Below are 22,071 nucleotides of genomic sequence, written 5' to 3' on the forward strand. Positions count from 1 at the left end.
CAGAATAGTTCCTGAGGAAAAAAGGTTGCTGGCCCTGTATAAAGCATTTTAATCAGTGCTTCTGTATGGTGATGCCAACTTTTCCTAACCTAGCGCTAAAAATTTCCCAAATCTAGTGAAAAATTCCCAGATAAAAGTTTTTTACAGTGCTTCTATATCCTGGGAAATTTCCCCAAAATTTCCCAGGATACAGAAGCACTGATTTTAATATGTATATATTTGTGTGTGTGTGTGTGTGTGTGTGTGTGTGTGTGAATATACACTCTCTCTCTCTCTCTCTCTGAGCCAAAGTCATCTCTTATTTACACCAGCACAGCCTATGAATTTCTAAGCTTATTTTTTATGGTATAAAATATTTTTAATGCTATTGGTTTTATGCTTGTATAACACCAAGGATCCCCAAACTCTTTTATAAACTGAGGCCCCCATCCCGCAATGAGACCCATGCATGCATACCCCAGGGTACTGCCAAGGTTTGTGGCCAATGGCCCCATTCTTCTGCCCAGGGGAGGGATAATTCTACCCTTGTCAACCCATTGTGATTCCAAGGAATTCTTGCTTGGAGGTGTGGGAGGAGGGGATCGCTCCCCAGGGAGAAAGAGACTGGGTGTTCCACTTCTTAACCTGCAGATCACTTGAGAGCTGCACAGCATTGAACGACACAAGGTGTAGCCTTGGACTGCTGCCTGGCTTCACTGGCTCCCACTAGTCTCTAGATAGTATAGTTGTGCTTTCCCCACAGAAATCCCCTCTAGTCTGCCATATAAGCATGAAAAGCAGTGATTTAGTGGATAGAGCACTGGGCTGGGAGTCAGGAGACCTGGGTCCTGCCACTGGTCTGCCATGTGACCTAGGGCAAGTCTTGTCACCTCTCAGAAATAGAGAGGGACCATGTTCAAAAAAACTTGGTCCATCATGAGTTAAAGGACTGATTCAAAGCCCAGTGAAGTTAATGGACTCCACTGACTTCAAGGGCCTCTGTGGGTATATGGCTTCACCTTTGGTAGTGTGGGCTGTCTATGTACAATCACTTGTGTGAATATGAGACAATTACATTTAAAATCAGCCCCCAACTAATACTGCAACCTACAGTAACCTATTGTGCTTAAGAATGCAATGCTTTGGACAAGACCAGGAAGAAAAATATGTCGTTTCCCCAGATCCCCTAATCTTGCTATCAGGCTCTCACTAAAGTCTGCTGCTACTCCCTGAGAGATTCAGTAGCCCAGTTCTTTTCAAGCCCTCTTTCTGCTCAGAGGCTTCTGCTGATCTACTCAGAGACACAATACCTTGTGACTTACAGGACTGGGCAGAACTAACCAGATAGCTGGAGTATCCAATGCTCAGCTGTTTACAATCCATAGAGTGATGAAAACAAATTGGTGGAGGAATTTTGAATAATGAAAAAATTGGAGGAAATCACAATTTTCTGAGATAAAAAAGGATAAATTATTGGAGTAAATTGTTCCCTGCACACTATTGCCTGGACACTGCTCTGGGTCCTGGATTTACAGCTAATCTGGTAATATGGCACTATGTGCAGCACTATGCATGGCCATGAAGACTCAGAGCTGAATACCACCCGCATCATTTCTTGCAGCATCTAGTTGTTCTTGGGAGGACTTCCATCCAAACACTGGCTCGGCTGAGGGCAGGGTGATTGAAATGGATGGTATGAATTACCAAATGTAAATGCCAAGAATCAAGATGGTAGGCACTATAAGAGTGAATAGTAAACACTCTTTAATAGTTGCAGTGGGTCACCATTTATTAGCATTGTGGTAGGGCTCCTTGCACTCAAATCAAGCATACCTAGATGCTCAGTCCTCAGCAAAGAAGGGCTTGAAATGCTCCCTTGGCAACATGATCAGTCCCTAGCTGACTGGGGAGATGAATTGTACCTACCTGTGGCAGAGACCTCAGATAACATGCATAGCATTTCATGTCAATGTAGTATCGCAGGATTGATGGGGGGAAGGAATGCCTTCTATCATCCTACAGGGACTCCAGGAGTAGAACGGATGGTTCCAAAAGGGGGGTTGATACCTACTACTTGTCCAGGAGGATAGATGCTGCAACTTGGGACCTTGACGGTGATAAGGAGAGAGAGAGAGCTAAAGCAAAGAGAAGCATGTGCATGTGAGTGTATGAAATGGCAGGATCGTCAGAGCTTTGTCAAAGGAGGTACAGCATTTTCTGCTATTGTTTTTAATAATAAGGTATAATGAAGCTTTTTAATCTGTTGTGTATAGATAGTATGAATGCACACACTAGAGAGAGAGACACTGGAGCAGCTTGGTGTGGGAAAGCAGAGTAGGCATCTGGGAGCCAGATAGACTCTTTGGCCCAGATCCTCAAAGTTATTCAGGCTCCTAACTTTCATTGAAATGAATGGAAGTTAGGAGCCTAAATACCTTTGAGGATATGGACCTTTGATTCTCTTGGTTGACCCTGCCTCCAATATGAGTTAGCACAGTTTACTCTGACTTAGATTACTGGCATAGGCTTCCTGTTAGCTCTTACACCAGTGGAAGAGTGATATGATGTAACCTGGTGTCACCATACTCTCTTTTCATCCCTATCATGTCCCCTCACTCTTCCTCCTTGCCCAAATGGTGCAAAGGGGCTGGAGCAGAAATGAGAATCTGGCCCATTATTTGTGTCTGTGTGTATGTATATGACATACACAAACATGCATATGTATCTTATAGGTTAAGGTGAGGTTTATGCACAGATTTACATTGCATTTTACGCTTGTTGTAAATGTATAAGGTATGAGTTCTTTCAGTGTCTAAGACAAGCAGGTAGATGAGACCATCTGTCTGGAATGTGACTTTAATGGTGATCTATGAATTTTAAAGCATCATTATTTGTTGGAGACAGGAGTAAGAGTCAGCCTCAATATGTAAGGCATGACTATGAATTAAAATGAGTTTAGCTAAGTAAATTACAAATCTCTCGCAATCATGTTTAGGCCATGCTTCTGGCCCAGCAGTGGTTTTGAGAGTCTCAGGAAACCAAATTAGAAAAAGTTTCCCTCTTTTTCTTTTTTTGGTCCAGTTGCCCTAGCAACCATAATCTTTATCTCTGAAGAGATGGGAGCTGTGGAGGAGGGAGAGCAGTAGGAATTTCAGCTAAAACCCCTGCTAATCCTTTACTTATGTTATCAGATTTGCACTGTTCAGTTATTTCACACTTGCATACTAGATGGTGCTGGGGTGTGTGTTTGATATCTTGTAAATTCTAAAGCACTTTTTATTGATCATATGCGGATCCTTTGACTCAAAGATAAAATCTATGTCTGACTGCATTTAATTTTCACAAAACTAGCGAGACAAGGTAGATGAGGTAATATCTTTTATTGGTCCAACTTCTGTTGGTGAGAGAAACAAGCTTTCAAGCTTACATAAAACTCTTCTTCAGGTCAGTTAAATAAAGGTAGAACTGATTGTTTAACATCAGTAGTTTAACACATATTTGAAGGGACCATTCAAGATGAAGTGGCCCGTTAACACCCCTCCAACCATAGGGAGGAAAGGGGGAGAAACAGTTGGGGGGGGGTTGTTAGTGGGCTATAGATTGTTTTAATAAGCCATAAATCCAATGTCTTTATTCAGTCCATGATTTTTGGTATTTAGCAAAGTTATGAATTTAAGCTCCCAAGCATGTCTTTTGAAAGTGTGCAGGTTTCCTTTGAGGATGAGAACTGATAGGTCAAATATAGAGTGATCGCTTTGTGAAAAGTGCTCTCCCACAGATGACATGGTGTTTTTGTTTTTTATCGTTTTTCCTGTGTGAATTCATTCGAGAGCATAGCGATTGTCTGGTTTTACCCACATGGTCGCTATTGGGGGTATTTAGAGCACTGGATCACATGTTGTGATAGGCATGTGTAGGACTCATGGACTTGAAAAGTTTGTTGTGATGGGTGTTGATCATTGTAGTAACAACCCCCCAGCTGCTTCTCCCCCCCCTTTCTTTCCTCACTGTGACTGGAGGGTGTTAACTGGCCACTTCACCTTGTTGTTATTGTTCATCCTTCATGTTCGAAGATGACCATGACATCACTGATTGGTTTGGTTGATCAGGCCAATTTGAGCTGTAAACTGTCTGTGGCACACTGAACATAAGATGCTGCTGTGAGTTACTTGATTAACAGTGGACATGCTGCTGTTGCGGGATTTATGCTACTGGAGCTTCTGCTTTGCCTCAGCAGTTTTCCTCTGCTCATAGACTGTAGCTCCAGTATGGATGAGATTTTGCCAGATAGAAAGATGATGAGCGATATCTTCCCAAATGTCTGGGTCAATGTTGAAACACCTCAAGAATAACTTGAGGGAGTCCTTGAAACATATCTTCTGGCCTCCCTGAGAGCGCTTTTCCTCCTTTAGCTCACCATAAAAGATCTTCTTTGGCAGTCGCTCATTTGACATTCTGGTGACATGGCCTGCCCATCTCATCAAAGAGTATGGATGCTTGGAATACCTGCCCGTATGAGAACCTCATCTGGAACCTTGTCTTGCCATCTTATCCTCATCAGTTTCCTCAGACAGCCCAGGTGAAATTTATTCAGCTTCACAGCATGGCATTTTTACACCATCAAAGTTTCGTATGCATACGTTGGCAACATGATGGCTTTTCAGTTTTATTTGTTGACTAATGCTATCTCCCACACATGTGCACGTAGTCCGCCAAGGGCCACACTTGCTTTGGCAATTCTGGTGTTGGTTTAATCGTCAATGTGAACTGCACATGACAGTGTACTGCCGAGGTAGGTGAAATTGTCCACTGCCTGGAGGGTTTGGCCATTCACTGTGATAGTAGCTCTACTTAAGGCTTTCCTGGTGCAGGTTGGTACATCACTTCTGTCTTCTTGATGTTGATTGTGAGACCAGAAGTGTCACAAGCTGAAGAGAAATAGTCCGTCCTCTGCTGCATGTCAGACTCAGATTTGACATTCAGGGAACAGTCATCAGCAAACAGAAGGTCACGAACAGTCACTTCCTGTACCTTTGTCTTTGCCTGTAGTCTCCTCAGATTGAAAAGTTTGCCATCAGTCTGGTTTCTGATGCCAAGCTGGTGTCACATTCACGAACAGCATCTGTAAGCATGGCAGGAAACATCATACTGAAGGACTGCACAACCAACTTCTAATAGTTGATGCAAACTCTAATATCATTGAAGAAAATTAGGCATCCTTTAGAGACTCTGTGTACTCAGCTGCATCCAGTACTCTCGGTTCCATCACATGTAAAGATCAAGATTGGTTTGATGAAAATGATACAGACATAGGGAGACTATGGAACAGGAAACATTGGCACCATAAGGCCTGTTTAGGAGACAGCACTTCAATATCTAAGAAGGCAGCCTTCAACAACATCATGAGGACTGTCCAATGCAAACTTAGAGAGATGCAAAACTCATGGCTGAGCAACAAGGCGTCCTATGCAGACAGGAATGTTATGAAGAACTTTTATGATGCTCTGAGGACAATCTATGGACCATGGTCATCAGGTACATCTCCAATACTGAGTGCTGATGGCACCACACTACTCACTGACAAAGAAAAGATACTGCAAAACATGGGCAGAACACTAACAACATCCTCAATCAACCATCATCTATTAGCAAGGAGGCAAGTGATCGACTGCCCCAGATTGATATCTCTTGCTGATCTCTCATCACTGACCAAAACTGCAAAAGTGGTTGACCTACTGTCAAATGGTAAAGCACCTGGAGCAGATGCTATACCACAGAAGTCTATAAGGCCGGAAACTGGCTGAATTTTTCTAGTCAATGTGGACTCAAGGAACTATATCCCAGGAGTACAAGCATGCATCCATCGTCCACTTGTACAGGCAGAAAGGTAACACACAATCCTGCAACTATTGGAGCATCTCCTTGTTGTCAATAGCTGGCAAAATTCTCACCAGAATTGTGCTGAATTGCCTCGTGCAACACATTGAACAAGGGCTCCTGCCTGAGGCCTGGTCTACACTATGCGTTTAAACCGAATTTAGCAGCGTTAAACCAAATTAACCCTGCACCCGTCCACACAACGAAGCCCTTTATATCGATATAAAGGGCTCTTAACACCGATTTCTGTACTCCTCCCCGACGAGGGGAGTAGCGCTGAAATCGGTATTGCCATGTCGGATTAGGGTTAGTGTGGCTGCAATTTGACGGTATTGGCCTCCGGGCGGTATCCCACAGTGCACCATTGTGACCGCTCTGGAAAGCAATCTGAACTCGAATGCACAGGCCAGATAGACAGGAAAAGCCCCGCGAACTTTTGAATTTCATTTCCTGTTTGCCCAGTGTGGAGCTCTGATCAGCACGGGTGGCGATGCAGTCCCAAATCCAAAAAGAGCTCCAACATGGACCGTACGGGAGATACTGGATCTGATCGCTGTATGGGGAGACAAATCTGTTCTATCAGAGCTCCATTCCAGAAGACGAAATGCCAAAGCATTTGAAAAAATCTCCAGGCTATGATAGACAGAGGCCACAGCAGGGATTCAGCACAGTGCTGTGTGACAAGCGTAACGGAAAGCCAAAGAATCAAATGGACGCTCATGGAGGGAGGGAGCGGGGACTGAGGACTCCAGCTATCCCACAGTCCCCGCAGTCTCCGAAAAGCATTTGCATTCTTGGCTGAGCTCCCAATGCCTGAAGGGTCAAAAACATTTTCCCGGGTGTTTCAGGGTATATGTCATCAATTTACCCCCTTCCCCCACCGAAAGAAACGGGAAAAAAATAGTTTCTCGCCTTTTTTCAATGTCACCCTATGTCTACTGCATGCTGCTGGTAGACGGGGTGCTGCAGCACTGAACACCAGCATCCCCTCCCCTCCCCGGTGGCAGACGGTGCAAAATGACTGCTATCCGTCCTCATCATCATCCCGTGAGTGCTCCTGGCTGGCCTCGGTGAGGTCAGCCGGGGGCGCCTGGGCAAAAATGGGAATGACTCCCTGTTATTCCCGGCAGATGGTACAGAAGGATTGAAAACCATCCTCATCATAGCAACTGGAGGCTGAGTGCCTCCCCCCCTCCCCTTTCATATCTAATGAAGATTCTGTATGGCCTAGACTATCATAGCAGCGGGAGGCTGCCTCCCCCTCATTTTATCTCACTAAAAAGTCAGTGTTTCTTATTCCTGCATTCTTTATTACTTCATCACACAAATGGGGGGATAACTGCCATGGTAGCCCAGGAGGGGTGTGGGAGGAAGGAAGCAACGGGTGGGGTTGTTGCAGGGGCACCCCCTAGAATGGCATGCAGCTTATCATTCCTGCGGGATATCTGAGGCTCCGACCCGGAGTGGCTGTGCTCTCTGGTTCTCTAGTAGACTTGCCCCATATTCTAGGCAGGACTGACTCTATTTTTAGACAAAACATAAAGAAGGGAACGACCTGGGGAGTCATTCCCAGTTTTGTCCATGCACCCCCGGCTGACCTCAGCGAGGCCAGCCAGGAGCACCCATGACAGCAGCAGACGGTACAAAAGGATTGATAACCGTCATCGCCAATTTCCAATTGCAGATGGTGATACAGGGCTGGTAACCGTCTTTGCTACCTTGCAATGGCGAATCAATGCTGCTGTGTAGCACTGCAGTACCGCGTCTGTTAGCAGCATCCAGTACACATACGGTGACAGTGACAAAAGGCTAAACGGGCTCCATGGTTGCCATGCTATGGCGTCTGTCAGGGCAATCCAGGGGAAAAGGGCGCGAAATGATTGTCTGCCGTTGCTTTCACGGAGGAAGGATTGAGTGACGACATTTACCCAGAATCACCCGCGACACTGTTTTTGCCCCATCATGCATTGCAATCTCAACCCAGAATTCCAATGGGTAGAGGAGACTGCGGGAACTATGGGATAGCTACGGGATAGCTACCCACAGTGCAACACTCCGGAAATCGACGCTAGCCTCGGTACATGGACGCACACCGCCGAATTAATGTGCTTAATGTGGCCGCGTGCACTCGACTTTATACAATCAGTTTTAAAAAACCGGTTTCTGTAACATCGGAATAATCCCGTAGTGTAGATATACCCTGAGAGTCAGAGTGGTTTCAGGAAAGGTCGTGGGACCATAGACGTGGTGTTTGCAGCTCGTCAACTTCAGGAAAAATGCCAGGAACAGAACTCCAACCTGTGTCTGACTTTCATTGACCTGACAAAAGGATCTGATACAGTCAGTTGGGAGGGCCTTTGGGAGATCATGGCAAAATTTGGTTGCCCGGAAAAATTAATTGCAATGGTTCGGCAATTCCATGATGGCATGCTTGCTTGTGTTATGGATGACGGTGAGTCATCTGAACCATTCTCAGTCACCAGTGGGTTCAAGCAGGGCCCCAACCCTCTTCAGTATGATGTTTTCTGCCATGCTTACTTCAGCGTGAATGGTCCTTGAAATATGTGTTTACTACTTCTGCTAAACAATTTGTTCCATCTTGTATTTAGCTGTGACACTCTCATTAAGTTTCCCAGACCTGGAGAACAGCTCAGTGTAAGCTTGAAAACTTGTCTCTCTCACTAACAAAAGTTGGACCTCACCTATCTTGTCTTTCTAATATCCTGGAACCGACATGGCTACAACACTGCATATATTAATAAAACTAGATATTTAAATAGTAACATGGTCACATCTATAAGTAATACTTTACACATCTGTAACACCTTTAACAGATTTCAAAGTGGTTCACTGATGTGGTTTAAGAACACTCCCCAATATACAAGAAAGGGAAACTGAGGCACAGAGAGGCTAGGTCACTTATCTTGATGTCACATAAGGCAGAGCTAAGGACCAAACCTCAGGCCATATCTACACTACAAAATTATGTTGACCTAACTTACATTGGCATACAGCCACCTCAATTATTAGATCGCTTGAGGTGGCACACTGCCGACACATGGAACCACTCACGCTGCCCAGGTCCTGGCCACTGGTCTGGCGGGCTCTGCATTTCAATTTAATTTTAAATGAAGCTTCTTAAACATTTTAAAAGCCTTATTTACTTTACATACAACAATAGTTTAGTTATATATATAGACTTATAGAAAGAGACCTAAAAACGTTAAAATGTATTACTGGCACGTGAAACCTTAAATTAGAGTGAATAAATGAAGATTCGGCACACCACTTCTGAAAGGTTGCCGACCCCTGGTCTACACTGACACTGCGTCGTATCTAATTACATTGACCGTGACTCTGTGCTGCTTGGGGAAGTGGTGTTACTAAATTGGCATAGAGAGGCACTTACATAGGCGGAAGCCAGCTTATGTCAGCCTAATCCTATGGTGTGGACCAGGCCTTAGACTTTCACATACCTTAAGCACAAGACAATTAGGCATACAATTCCATTTTCCTAATGGATATCAGAGGTTTGGGGCTTCTCAGTAAGATTGGCTGTGATAACCTATATTTTTATTCATTCATTTATGGGCGTGAGAAGTAATTAAAATATGTACAGAATTGATGTCTCCCAGACTGAAATGGAGCTGTAGAAAAATGCCACAAGGTAAACAAACTGGCTGGCACTTTGTTTAACAGGCTCATGAAAGGAACAATGGCTCTTTCAGGAAGATGGTTACACTTTAGCTAGTTAAGGACAGCTGATAGGAAACAGACAGACTTAGGGACCTGCTGATAGCACAGTATTTGCATGTGAGAACAGTTATCAAGAGCTGCTGGATGCCTTCAGACACTAGACGCTTTAGGTCTCTGTGCAGAGGAGTCCGTAAGCAATAGGAAATGAAGATACAATTCTGATTTTTCATCCCAAAGTCATACGTTTACTCTCAGTTACAAGAATAGAATTAGCTCATTTTAAAAATTAAAGAATAGGGTTCAATTTAGAGGTTAGTCTAGAGGGGCTTGTGCAACTTATATTTTTATCTCAACCCCTGCTCCCCTCCCTGAAGCCCTTCTCATGTGTATGTTGCAGCTACACAGACCGCCCCAGATTCCATGAGACACATACCAACTACATTGCTGTATTTCACATACCCTGGAGCCAGAAGAGAAGACCAGCAAGACTAGCAAAAAATCAGGCAGGAGGGAGTTAAAGTGGGTCACTCCACACTTGAAATTACACCTCCTTGCAGCTCCACTGTGTGTAAATTACTCCAGCTTAGACTCCCCTACTCTCTGCATGATTAAGTGGATCTAAGTAGGTCTAAGGGAGTCTGGGCCCAACTCATCGGTGGCCATGGTTCATTTGAGCTGGCTATGCTGGTACAAAGGGGTTGCAAAGCAGCAGCCATAAGGCCTCTCTCTGACTCTGCTGGCTCTGCACACCCTTCGTCCCCACGGTGCAGTGGGTAAACTGGGGGAAGTAGAAGGTGTGGCCATTTCTGTGCCCTAGCTGTTCCCTTAGAGGCCATACTGACCAGCCCTGGCAGCCCCACAAGCTGCCTCCTCAGCATCCCTGTGCCAGACACTGCACAGGCACAGGGATGAATTGGGCCCTTTGAGTCTGAAGGAGTTTAACTTGCACATCACCTCTGAATTTGATCCTGTGCCTGAATACCATTGTGTGACAGCCCTGCTGGAATGTGACTCATTCTACCTGAAAAAGCTTTATTGCCCCTTGCAACATGGCTTGCAATTTAAACAGTAACTCTGGCACATCACAGTATCTAGTGGCTTCTGGTTAACTTCACAGTTCCCTAAAAATACCAGAGTCATTAGGTAAGATCTGATGTGTTGTGTTAGGTAGCGTTTGGTTAACCCTAAAAGGCTATTCAGCACTGATGATATAAATTCTCTTCATTTGATGTGAAATGGTCCTTTGTGTTTTTTTTTTAATAAAAGGTTTTGGAACAGTTTAATGCATATTTTTTATTAAATATTTCCATAAATAGCATTGCTGTGCATTCAGATTTTTAAACATAGCCTAAATCATTCTTACAAAGTAGTTATCCAATATACTATCCAACAGAGTTTATTTTTCATTTAGTATTTTCAGACAACAATGTAAAGTGGACGGTAGCACAAAGACCTTGTAGTAATAGAATAAGCTAGACTTCCTAACCCTGAAATTAAATGAAGTCAAATCATTGTTCCACCCAACTGGTGTTTAACCCCACACCAGCCCAATTCTTCATTCATGCATGTCTTTCCCCAAATCAGATTTTTGCAGATATTTTTTGCATAACTGTAAAATTTTTGCAGTGTGTTACTGCCACTCAATGTCATTTGCCAGAGACAGAATGTAGGATCTTAAAAATGGCAAGAAGCAGTTCATGTAATTAGACAGCAGTTATGGACAGATGGTTCCAGCCGTGTTTGCTCTAACATCTCTTCCCAGTACCTGCTGAGAATTCCAATCTGCCTGTGTGTTCCCATAAAGCTGAAAGGAGTTCCCGGGACCACCTGCAGTCTCGGTGGAAGACAGTCAAAAGCCCTTGCGAATACTCCCAGAAAATGGTTCAGCCTGCTAGAGTCTAAACTCTAATCCCCTCTCTAACAAGGCTTTCATTCAGGCCTTCCCACAGATTACAGAAGCTCTGGTTTCTCAGAACCCTTTCTACTGAAAACAAGGCTCTTCTGCTTTCAGAGGTCAAGTTCTGATTACAACCCCAGAGAATTTATAGGTGGCTTTGGATCCTGACTCTAGACCTGTGTTCAACTGTAGACAATACAAATAAGGCCGCTTATAAACTCTTTGCAGCTCATTCTGACGCCTCCCCTGTAACTCAGCCCATTCCCTTTTGTCTAATCCATTTCAAAATCTGAAGAAGGAAAAAGTAGTACACCTCTACCCCGATATAACGCTGTCCTTGGGAGCCAAAAAATCTTACCACGTTATAGGTGAAACTGCGATATATTGAACTTGCTTTGATCCGCTAGAGTGCACAGCCCCGGCCCCCAGAGCACTGCTTTACCGTGTTATATCCGAATTTGTGTTATATCGGGATAGCGGTGTACTTACAGTTTAAAAAAGCCAACTGTAGGAATCTTTTATATATAAACTTTTAAAATGCTTTGGTAAACGATATTGGATTATTGATCATTTACATAATCACTCTGCAGCAAGCACGTTCAAATAAAAGTTATAGGAGCATCTTTTTAATTCATCTGGGAGAACACTGAACTCTTTAGTGTTGGTCTCTAGTGTTTGAAGAAGTGAGTTTTTTGATGTCCATGGACCTATGCTAATTTACACCAGATGAGGATCTGGCCAATAAAATAAAAATATTTTTTGTCCTCTTAAAATCTCTAATAAGTCCCTGATTCTGCACAGATTTATGCATGACCTTAACGTTACACAGTGGGAGTAATCCCATTGAATTTGATAGGATTACTCGCAGTCCATAAAGTTAAACATGTATCTTTAGAGGATTGGGGCCTAGATTGGTAAAAAAAAGGCAAAAATAGTCCCACAATTTCCCAGTGTATTATTTCAGGACACTGTTTTTAATTCAGCTGAGGGACCTGCAAGCGCTTTAATTCTACTTTTTAAAGTTTGAACACAATACTTTTGAGAAAAAAAGAGAGAGGAACAGTATTGTTTGAACTGCTGTGGTTTGACATCAGAAATAGCATATAACTTCTGATACAATGGGATTATTAATACTTCAGAGTTTTTTTCAGTTAATATTTTCAAAATGTTATAATTAGATCATATTTAAAGTTTCCAAACCATACTAAGTAGTAGGTTCGTAGAGTAATTATAAAACATGCAGTGCAGCAAAACAGCTAGGCAGCCAGTGGAATTTACTCCAACCAGTTAAACAGTAAATCCCATAGATAGCACCTCTAATGCTGCCTAAAGGGCATGCTTAGCTGCAGTAGCTATGGGTCAGGCAACGGAAATCTATATTGCAATGCATTAGCTCTGCTGTGGGTACATTCATTTAAGCAGCCATGGAGGTAATTAATTCTTCAGAATGAACAGGAGGGCAACACCTTCCCTATGCAAGGGGTCCAGATCTGCGAGCCCTCTGTGTACAGAACTTCCATTGATTTCACTGGCACTTCCATGCTCAATGTTTTCTGCAGTTCTAATCTGAGAGAGAAATTCAACATACTTAACTCGGTCATAAATCAACAGTATGCTATAAATCTATTGCAGTTTCAAACTAAAAGTGCATTTCTCTTGTTGGGTACAAATGACTCCCGAGTTTGATTTATACCAACACAAATAGCCAAGCAATATTTCAAAGTATGTCTGAAGTAAAATATAGGAAAAGATGCTTTCCCCATCCATTGTTTATGGAAATAGTGAAGAATGGCAGCTCTGTTCTGTCTGAAGAACATCCCTGCCAACCTGCCTCATCTTGTAGAGCAAATGATCCACCCCTGGGGTATGGGAAACTTACAGTAATATGCTTATTCACACTAAGCTAGTAGATAGAAGATGCACATTTTGGGTGAACTTTGTGTGAATCTGAATTTGCTCTAAACCTAAATTTTAGTTTACCATGGAAAATAAAATAAAAAAAGGCTGTAATGAGAGAGTGGCAATGTAAAAACACTCCATAATATACACACAACCCCATATATTTAATTTTTGAGCTGAAGAACGTTTATGCCTCCTAAGAACCGTCAGTTACTGAATCCATTATATCCACTACCATAGTATTTTGTACAGTGGTCAACAAAGCAAGTAGCCATCTCCAGAGAAGTTAAAATATACTTCTGACCACTAAACACTGCCCAGAATTTTTTTTCATGATCTAACGGCTATGTGATTGGACTGGGAGTCAGGAGACCTCAGGCCTAACCTTGCCACTGACTTGCTATGTGACCTTAGGCAAGTCACTTCACTCCTCTACACTTGTACTTCACCTTCTCCTGCCCCCTTTGTCTATCTTCTATTTAGATTGTGAGCTCTTTAGGGTAGGACTATTTCTTATGCTATTTGTACAGCACCTAGCACAATGGGCCCTGATTTTAGCTGGGCCCTCTAGTACTACTATAATATGCATAATTATAACTTTTGGCAGGAGCATAACATGTTCTATCCCTGGATCTTTTAGCTGTTTTTTCACTTTATGAAAAACAGCTTCAATTTTTGTAATACTAGGATATCATTAAATAAAAAAATAGGTAAACAGATGATGTAGTCTCATCATATCATGATGATAACACTCTTTCCATTCCACTGATATCTCAGGATAATGTTAAACTGTTAAAGTTAGACATTTTTAAATCAGCAGGTCCAGATAACTTGCATCCAAGAGTTTTAAAAGAACTGGCAGAGGGGCTCTCTGGACCATTAATGTTGATTTTCATTATATTGGAACACTGGGGAAATTCCAGAAGACTGGAAGAAAGCTACTGTTGTTCAAATATTTTAAAAGGGTAAACAGAATAACCTAGGCAATTATAGGCCTGTGATATCAATTCTGGGCAAGATCATGGAGCAGCTAATAATGGACTTAATTAACAAAGAATTAAAGGAGGGTAATATAATTAATGCCAATTAGCATGGGTATATGGAAAATAGATCCTGCCAAACTAACTTGATATCTTTATTTGATGAGATTACACATTTGGTTGATAAAGTTAATAACATTGATGTAATATACTTAAACTTCTGTAAGGCATAAACTTCAGCAAGGCATTTGTATCACATGACATTTTGATTAAAAAAATAAAAATATATGAAATGAATATGGCACATATTCATTGGATTAAAAACTGGCTAACTGATAAGTCTCAAAATGTAATTGTAAATGGGGAATCATCAAGTGAGTATGTTTCTAGTGGGGTCTCACAGTGATCAGTACTTGACCCTATTTAGCATTTTTACCAGTGACCTGGAAGAAAGTATTAAATAATCACTGGTAAGGTTTGTAGATAACACAAGCATTGTGGGAGGTAAATAATGAAGAGGACAGGTCCCTAATACAGAGCGATCTGGATTGGTTGGCTAACTGTAAATATATACAACTAGGAGAAAAGAGTGTAGGCCATATTTATAGGATGGGGGACTCTAGCCTAGGAAGCAGTGACTCTGAAAAAGATTTGGGGGTCATGGTGGCTAATCAGGTATGGCCTAATTTGGTGTGGCCAAAGGGCTAATGTGATCCATTGATGCATAAAGTTGGGAATCTCAAAGAAGAGTAGACAGGTTAATTTGCCTCTGAATTTGGCATGGGTGCAACCACTGCTGGAATACTGCGTCCAGTTCTGGTGCCCACAATTCAAGAAGAATATTGATAAATTGGAGAGGAATCAGAAAAAGAGCCAAGAGAATGCTAAAAGGATTAGAAAACGTCCTTGAGTCTATGTAGCTTAACAAAGAGAAAGTTAAAGGGTAACTTGGTTACAGTCTATAAGTACCTACATGAGGAACTACGATTTTGCATACAAACCCCACACTGGGTAACACAGAGTTAACGAGCTAACATGGGCTCAAGTGGCCCTGCCCTGCTGCACTTATGGGAGATGTCAACATTGAAGGGAAGCACTTCAAAGGGAGAAACCCAGTTCACTTGGTGGCAGCTAGTGAGAAGAACATATCTCCCATCCTTAGCTCCTGGAGCCAGGCCTGGCTAAAGGCAAGGACTCCTGAGCTAACTGTTGCCTAGTACCTCTCTAGTCAGGGAGGATGGATGGACTTACCTACTTGTGCCCACTGCTTTACAGAAGCCCTCTAAGGGACGAGGACTCTTACTCCATCTGTGGGAAGTTTCATGTGTGCTTACTTCAGTTGTGTTTATTGATAAACCCTGGAAGGGGTGGACTATCTGGTGCTCAGTTGGAGGGCTGAGTGTGGGGTTTGTATGCAATATCATAGTTCTTCATGTAGGTACTTATAGACTGTAACCAAGTTACCCCCTCTTCCATCTTTGTTCTCAGTCATGTCCTTTTTAATCTTCCTGGCTAAATCCACAGCTGTCATGGAGTGGGCTCCCACTGCCAACTTTAACTGTGCAATTTTCTCCTCTGTGGCAGAGATCACAATCCCTGTTGAAGACATTTATTGTCTAATAATATCTTATCAGTTTCTCTGCTGGTGTAAATTGTCTCACCATACTTGACTCAGTGGAACTCAAGGCTCAGTAAGTTTAAATCACTTCAGTGGAGCTGTGCCAATTTACTCAAGCAGAGAATTTATCCAACAGTATGTATCACTGACATCTCCAGTGTTTTGTGCAAACATTAATACTGTCTACCTGCTACAGTCTCTTAACCAAACTGAAACCGCTGAGTACAAAATGATCTTAGAACCATGTGATAGTCAACCATATGTTCCCTCCATGTGCAGAGCTCCCACTGACATTCCTGGGAGCTTCACATGTGTAGGTAGAGCAGATTGCCAGCATTGAGCATGGCACTGTAGATCCCAGAGAATAATTTTGTCTTCATTCAGTTTTATCGCTGAGTAATACATATTTAAAAAAAAACACAACCATTTGATGATAAACAATGTTTTGTCTAAATGTCACATAATGGAGTGGAGTTTAGAGCTTTAAAAAGGTGTTTTCTAGCAATTAGGAATGGGTTACCTACAGACTGGTCTTGACAGTTGAATTTGGGAGTTAAATACTTAATTGGTAGTGGCTGGGCAGCAGAGCCTGATCCAGAGTGGTACTGAGCACTTGCAACCCCCCTTTGATTTCAAGGAGTGTTGTGGGTACTCACACCTCTCAGGATCAGGTCAATAGATCAGGATCCTAGGAATTGCTATATTGGCACATCTAGTTCAGTGTCCTCCTCTCACTGACAGTGGCCAGTACTAAATGCTTTATAATTGGTGCAAGAAACCCACAGTAGGCAATGATGGGGTAACCTGCCTCCAAAGAAAGTTTCTTCCTAACCCCCAATAGTTAGAGGTTGGCTTAAACCCCTGAAGCATGAGGGTTTATCTCCCTTCCAAAACTCATTTTAATTCTTTTAACGTTTACTCTAATTGCTCTGGATATTCCTGGTATGCACATAAATGTGTAATTCTTGATTCAATTATTTCATTGCTGCCACAACAGAGTTCTTCCAGGAAAGAAGATTAGAATGAGTGGATGTTCAATACTTCTGTGTAAGTAGGACTGAAGTTATCTCCTCCATAGTAATCTACTCAGATACATTTTTAAAATACTAGGCATGAAAATTCATTTCCACACAAAGGATTTTTTAACTTATTTATGTATAGAATATATATTTACACAGTTGACTGGAATATCGCTACAGCAGAGAGGAGTTAACTTCAAATTAGTACAAAAACTTTGCTACATTTATCACAGTTCTACTCTAATACCATATATGGAAACCATCCCCATGTCATTTCAAAGGATTTCAATAGCACTATATATTTTAAAATAACCTCCTCTCTTTGAACTTGCTTGTGGGATGGGCAATATTAATTTCAAGAGTTCCATATATTTTCAGCACTGGCAGGGGGCTCTGACCATAACTTGTACTACCTGGGAGTGAGGATCCTAAATATGTTGACTATTTAAAAAGGTTACACGCATACAGTCCACTACCTTGCCTTTCAGAATGTAATAAAAATAAGGATTACTCCTTTTACAATAGGGTAGGAACTTAGAACTCTGTTATTTTATGGATGGACTATATATTTTATGGACAAGGTAAATAACGTGATTTTTTTTATTGGTCCAACAAATAAATTATAGTCACTTTGAAGCCAAAAAAGTTCCCATAATTAGGTGTTAGCAGTTGTATTCCATCACAAGAAGAAGACCCAATACTGCATTTCTTGGGTATTTCCAACTGTTATTATCATTATTACCATAGTGCCTAGGAGCCCTAGTCATGGACTAGGACCCCATTGTGCCAGGTGCTGTACAAAGAACAAAAAGACAGTCCCTTACAATCTAAGGCTATGTACACTACAGTGTATGTCGGTATAAGTTATGTCACTCAGGGGTGTGAATAAGCCACCACCCTGAGAGATGTAAGTTTCACCAACCTAAGCACCGGTGTGGAGAGCTTCTCCTACTGACATAGCTACCGCCACTCACGGGGACTGGAGGCATTAGATGACAGGAGAGCTTTCTGATGTCAGCTTAGAGTGTCTGCACTGCAGCACAGCTGCATCAGTGCAGCTGCGCTGCTGTAAGCTCTGTAGTGTAGCCATAGCCTATGTATGGAATCCGAGACAAAAGATGGATATTGACAGACCAACAGGAGTACAAAGAAAACAGTAAGGAACCTGGTCAGTGTGACAGGCAAAACTCCTAATGAAATTAACAGCAATTTGGGGCGTGAAATTAATTCAGGGTTGGGCCTGCTGTCTGTATACAATAAAGTATGCTAATCTGTTACCATAGCATTGGTATATTACAGGGAGATAGTTACCAGTTGTTACAGGTTATACAGTGATGACGTGAAAGGCTCTACAAAGGTGTTAAGGACAATTCACATTCTACAGTATGCAGTAGAAACAGCAGGTCAGTAAACCGGATTGCATCCCCCTCACAGCTTAGAGGCGGTAGCTTGTGCATAAAGATCAAATACAAATCACAGTGAGCAAAGTCATCATGCCATGGCCTTAATTGCTTCTCCTGGCCATAATCAAACAATACCTTTGGACATAGACCTTGCTATTGTGCTTCATAGCCTGTAGGGTGGATAAACACTCCTATAAGGATAAGGAGTTACCCTTCAAAAGCACCTGTACAGTAGTTTGTAGCTACAGTGCTGCAAAGCGAGGCAGCATGACTGTTTATGGGCCTTTGCCTGAAAGAGCTGCTGCCCTCCAATAACAAAAGTGTTGGGGCTTGGAAGCCTTTGAAACATGAGATAATTTTTATTTAATGTTTATATAATGCTGTGAAAAGACCAAGTGCTGTATAAGTGCTATGTGTTGTTTGGGCTAAATCACTGAACAAAAACTACCAGTGCTAGAGCTAAGAAAAGGCTGAGATAGAGCTGAATGTCTCTCCTCTCTACCTCCCCCCAAAATGTCTGCAACTATTTGCTGAAATAAAAATTGAGTTTGTTTTAGCCATGTTCACTTTCCACAAATGTTCTATCAAATGAGTTTAATGGCAGGTTAAAGGAGACCCCAAGACACAGGAGAATTTTCTAGGGAAAATCCTTGCAGGCTCTAGGCTCAGGTTTCACCTTGTTTTTAAAGTGATCACTGTGGTGTATGGAATACCTACAAAAGGGTTAATCAGCTCTGAGAAGTTGCTAGGTAGCTACATGCTTGATCATTGAACAGCCAATGAAAGCTTGTTCTGATGGTGTAATGATTCTGCCTGGCATTTCTGGTAGAGTGTATTCTGTTCTGATATCCTGTTGAGGGGAATTCAAAGAGTGGAGTCTCTCTGCTCAGGGCCGGCACCAGCACAGGAAGCAGGTGCTTGGGGCGGCCAATGGAGAGGGGTGGCACGTCTGGGTCTTTGGCGGCAATTCGGCGGCGGGTCCCTCAGTCCCTCTTGAAGGGAAGGACCGGCTGCCGAAGAATGCAGTGGCGCGGTAGAGCTTCCGCCAAAGTGCCGCCGATTACAGCTTTATCTTTTTTTTTTCCTTCGCTGCTTGGGGCAGCAAAAAAGCTGGAGCCTGCCCTATCTCTGCTAGTAATAGAATTAGCTCCAGCTTTCTGCTGCAGTTGATCTTAGCCTTTATTAAAGGCAGTCACAGTTTATTTACTTACTAATTTGACAGGGGATGCATAATAGTTGCAACTCCAAAGACAACAATCTCAACATTTATATAAAATCATGACTGGTGTAGAGAAAGTAGATAAGGAAATGTTGTTTACTACATCTCATAACACAAGAACTAGGGGTCACCAAATGAAATTGATAGGCAGCAGGTTTAAAACAAACAAAAGGAAGTATTTTGTCACACAGCACACAGTCAACCTGTGGAACTCCTTGCCAGAGGACGTTGTGAAGGCCAAGACCATAACAGGGTTCAAAAAAGAACTAGATAAATTCATGGAGGATAAGTCCATCAATGGCTATTAGCCAGGATGGGCAGGAATGGTGTCCCTAGCCTCTGTTTGCCAGAAGCTGGGAATAAGCAACAGGGGATGGATCTCTTGATGATTATTTGTTCTGTTCATTCCCTCTGGGGCACCTGGCACTGGCCCCTGTCAGAAGAAAGGATACTGGGCTAGGTGAACCTCTGGTCTGACCCAGTAGGGCCATTCTTATGTTATGTTCTTAACATTGTTTCTCCAGAAGCATATTATTATGCCAAAGAATATACAGAAATATCAATACAGTTGAAGGCTAAATCTACACTGGGAGCTGGGGGTGTGATTCCTCTGCCTGTATACGCATGCTCATGCTAGCTTTCATTAATGTAGCACAAGTATACATAGCAGGGTAGACCAGGTAGCAGAGGCATGGCTCAGCGGTGCTACCGTAAGTACATATCCACCAGATTCGGAGTGGGGGTTGTACTTGGTACTGGCACTGCCAGCGCGTCTGTGACTACACTGCTATTTATACTAGCACTAGTTCCATGAGAGGTATGGACACACATGAGTAGGGGAATCACATCCTTGCTTGTAGTCTAGAGATAACAGTCTAATGTTGCATACACCCATACTCTGACTGGCCTTGGCTACTGAGTGTCTAGAAAATCAGATTCAAGGTCTTACTGTTTGGATCTTCATTTCAGGCTTCTAATACTATCTCCCATTATGGTGGTAGAGATTGGCAGGGTTGGAGCAGCTGACAGTTCTACCGTGTAATCTCAAAAGGACATGAGCCCATGATGCTATTTAATCCAATCTATCATTTATAAAGATGGCATCAGTTTCATATTTAAATACTAGACAAAATTATGACCACATGTAGGAGTCCAGAATAGGGGGTACTTTCTCTCTGTTCCCCAGATTATGGGCATGTGTGAATTATATGGTCAGGGAGAGTGAGAAACTGAGACAGAGGCACAGATCCACAGAGATGTTTAGGCACCTAATTCCCATTGATTTCTATGGAACTTAGGAGCCTTAAATACCTTTAAGGATCTGGGCCAGAGAGTTAGAGGGGCTCACCCTAGGTTATGCATCTAGTCAGCATCAGAGGTGTGACTCCAAAGGCCACAACTCTTTAAAGTCCTCTTTTCCTCCCTTTGGACTTGCTCTTCAGCATTTTGAAGGGCAGTTGGGATAGCCATCATGAATGTCCACCTGCTTCCAAGAGTTCTCTCTCAAGCTAAATGATACATTATATGAACTATTTCTAAATTCTCGATGCACATTCCAGCTCATCAACATGTGTTTTAAATGTGATGTCACAGGATGCATGGTCCCTTTAAGAGGGAATGGGACAGTCCCTGCTTCTCAATGGGGTCAATTTAGCCTGATTGAGTACATGTGGAGCTAGTTCAATTGGCACCATCAGTAACAGCTGAGGAAGGGCTGGGACAGCATTAGATAAAGTGAAGGGCAGATAGAAAAGAGGCCTTTTTCAATAGATCTGCCTTGGGGTTAAAGAGGTGGAAGCTCAGGGGTAGTCAGACAGTGTTTCCAGAATCTCCTGGAGTAGATACACGCCCAGGTGGGATGGGTTATACTTTGTTTGGAACTAAGGTTTAACCTCAGAATGAAGAGGATGGCTTAATTTTTTCATTTGTCAGGCAACATTGGGTAGGGGAGAATCTGGTTGTTCCCCATCAGGAATGGGAGTGACATGAGACTTAAAATGGATCTGGCTGAACAGCCAGCATAAGGGGTCATATCTCATATGGGATTGTCACAGTTGTGCCTTGGGGACTTTAAGGCTATGGTTTGGGGTGAGACTGGAGCCTTCACAGGGATTTTTCCACTGGAAAAAGTAGCTTCTCTGGTGATGTGAGAGACCTGCAGGGACATGTCCCTGGTGTTGGGAGGCCTCACCCCCTTACATATGGTTACTCAACCAGTGCTGAACTGTTTAGCCATGGCTAAATGGGGGCTAGCACTGGTTCAGCTGCACCCATTGTTAGCAAAAGATCATTTGGCTAGCAAGGGCTAGGTTGGTGGTAGCCATTGCAGGGTATTACTCTTTGGTGTGCTGTGCAGGCTGTTCATTTACTCCCCTGTGCACAGTGGAACTCTAGGGAAGGAGGCCTATAATATTTCAGCCCTGGTAGGTCAACATAAGGTGAAGAGGAATCAGGATTTCATGAACATGAGTAGACAGAAGTCTG

The sequence above is a fragment of the Mauremys mutica genome, chromosome 6 (assembly GCF_020497125.1).
Source record: "Mauremys mutica isolate MM-2020 ecotype Southern chromosome 6, ASM2049712v1, whole genome shotgun sequence".
Lineage (NCBI taxonomy): Eukaryota > Metazoa > Chordata > Testudines > Geoemydidae > Mauremys > Mauremys mutica.